This window comes from Benincasa hispida, unplaced genomic scaffold, assembly GCF_027475165.1.
Source record: "Benincasa hispida cultivar pf3 unplaced genomic scaffold, pf3_genome.v1.1 HicScf167, whole genome shotgun sequence".
NCBI classification, from domain to species: Eukaryota; Viridiplantae; Streptophyta; class Magnoliopsida; order Cucurbitales; family Cucurbitaceae; genus Benincasa; species Benincasa hispida.
In genome coordinates this window covers 36,668-39,617 of record NW_028326042.1, presented here as the reverse complement: position 1 = coordinate 39,617, position 2,950 = coordinate 36,668, and the positions used below count along the sequence as shown (strand labels likewise).

General features: G+C 30.9%; 1 pseudogene; it reads right to left on the bottom strand.

The window, feature by feature from the left end:
* Window positions 1–204: 204 nt before the first annotated feature.
* Window positions 205–2,514, bottom strand: LOC150030709 (cucumisin-like; annotated as a pseudogene).
* Window positions 2,515–2,950: the final 436 nt, after the last annotated feature.

Genomic DNA, 2,950 nt, shown 5'->3' with positions numbered 1-2,950 from the left:
TATACAATTGATTGATATACCAACATATGAACCTATTGATATACAAATGTGGGTAAGATGGAAATAATAAAAAAAAAAAAAAAAAAATTGAAATCAGGTTTTAATTTTTTTCCCCTTATTTACAATTTTAGAAAAACCATTACTAACTTACAAACAACTTTTATGTTTTTTTTTTTTTTTTTTTTTTTTTGCTGATGCAATTTCCACACATATATGATTTTTAAATAACAAATTAAATTACCTTGAGGTGGAGCTATCGAAACCTATATTGGGTATATCACGCCCAAGAACGAGGGGATATTGACGATTCATATCAAATGTGTTAATTGAAACTCCCTGCGAACGTTCATTAAAATATTATAAATTATTAGATTTTAATAACCCTTAATTAAGAAAATTTATATATATAAATATAATAATCAAATAATTAGTATTCAATAGTTGATCAATCACAATTCAAGCTAACTCAAACTTTAATCTACTAAGTTGGGTCAGCTCATGCCCAAACAATGTTTCTAACCCACTGAGGTTAGGAGAAATTATACGATACAACAGATTGTAGCAAATTCATTGAATTAGCATTTAAGACTATGAAAATGTATGGGGAAAAGAGAATTAATAATATGATCACCTGAAAGCTTTGTCTGTTACCAATTTGCACTTGTGTGACAAACTTTCTATCTATGGTTCTTGCAGCAACAGACAGTAGCCATGGAGACAAGCTTGTGGTGGTGAAGAAGCTGGGACCTTCATTTCCAGCAGAATTGGATGTTAATATTCCTTTTTCTATTGCGTGGAAAGATCCAATGGCAATGGGATCATTGAAATACTATCGTGGTTTCCTCGCACCCACTGAAAGCGAAATAATATCGACTCCATCGGCAATGGCATCATCATATGCTGCAAGAATGTCGGCATCAGAGCACCCATCCTTCCAACATATCTTGTATACCGCGATGCGCGCTAAGGGAACACCTCCTCTCGCTGTGCCGAGTCCAAGACCGTACAAATTTGCCTGGCTAACTAGACCGCCAGCCGCCGTCGACGCAGTGTGCGTCCCATGGCCGTCTGTGTCTCATGGAGTATTCACATCAGCAGGGCGAAGGGGACGGCTAATGTGATATGCTCGACCTCCAATAATTTTTCTAACATAGCACCAATGATTTTGATCATCTTTAATTTGCACCGATATTGGAGGAAAGAAAAAGGAAAAAGTGGAGACAAGTTTGTCCTACTCATGATCTTGTTGTATGAAGTACGTTCATTTCATTTAAAAACACTGACACCACACCCTCCATACCTGTAAAACATATCTCAAATTATGTCTTAATTTCTTAAAAAAAAAAAAAACTAAATAAAGAAATAATTTTAAATTACTTAAAATAATTGTTAGGTGAAAAATAGTGTCATGCTCGGTTTCTATTAGAATGTACTCTGCAAACCTGATGGACTGGCCAATGGTGATTCAAAAGCAAATCTATACGGTAAAACTATTGATTTATTTGAAAACTTATAGATAGAAATGAAATTTTAATAAAATTTTAGGGACTAAAAGTGTATTTCCACTAGTTTTTAAAAAATCTTCCCAGACTAAATCTTAAAATAATAAGATGATGTTGAATAGGAATTATGTACTGACAATCTTTTCAGCGTCTTCTTCGTTCACTACAAATCCATTGAAACTTCTCTTGTAACTATAAAGTACAGATTCTGGAGCAAAAGTCCTTAGATAACAAACATACAAGATCATCAATAAACTTTCATCAGGGTACTACTTAATAATTTTTATTAAAAAAAATAATTGTATAAAATTGTAACTCTTGTGAGAAAAATATGCAGCTTCAAAGGGTGGTGTTTTTTAGGCACAAAACCATCTCTCTAGATTATTATAGAGTTTAAATCTTAGTTTAGTCAAAAGTTTCAAGTTTGTACGATTTATTTGTCCTTAAATTTACAAAATAATTTGAGTCTATTTTTATTTTTGAACTTTTAAAAGGTACATTGATATCCTTAGATGTTTAAGAAACTAGTCATTTTGATCCTAGTTATGTTACATTTCTATCGTAGATCTATTTTGTTCAATGTTCGTCTCTTAATCCGACATAAAATCATGTTTGTATAATGATTTTTTTAGGGTCGTGTTTTTAGGCATAAAACACAAAATTTAAAAAAATAAAAATAAAAATAAAAATAAAAAAATAAACTACAACAGAAAAAGCTACATGTTTGCATGAATATGAACCTGCCAACAACTTGTTCCAACATTGCCCTATGATGTAAACGAGCAGAATCAGGGTCCTCTAGCTTCTTCCCCATGTAGACAATATAAATCTGCAAAGGTTTTAATAAAATAGACAAAACAAAAAACATGTAAAACAGAAAAGCCAACATATTTCATAATTATAGTTGTCCAGAACTTTGAATGCTTTATACTTTTTTTCCATCATCGTCGGATTCGAAGCTCGAAGCGAGTATAGTACTGAAGAAAAGCTTAAAAATTAGAGAGGAAGACATAGTAATGCTTCTTGTGATCATCAGTGGAAATCAGTGCAAATCTTTGATATCTTTAGGATGTATTTTGAGAAAGTGAAGAATAAATGAAGAATAAGGGCCTTTTATAGGAAGAATTATTTAATGTTATGCTTCATAATAGTTATTGTTTGAATGAGTTTCATGCCTCTACGTCCATTCAATAATGTTTTCATTTCTTATCTTTTGTTTCTTGTATCTTATTTATCTTTCCTAAAAAACTAGAAACAAAAATGGATTTGATAACTATTTAGTATCTTACTTTTCAAAAAAGAAAAATAATAATGAAAAAAAACAAATATGTTTGCTACTTTTTTCTTGTTGCTTGTTGTTTTAATTGAAATAAAATTTATTACACTTTTTTCAGGAAAATTACAATGGTAGCGAAGAATATAAAAGTATTTTAAATATAGCAATGATT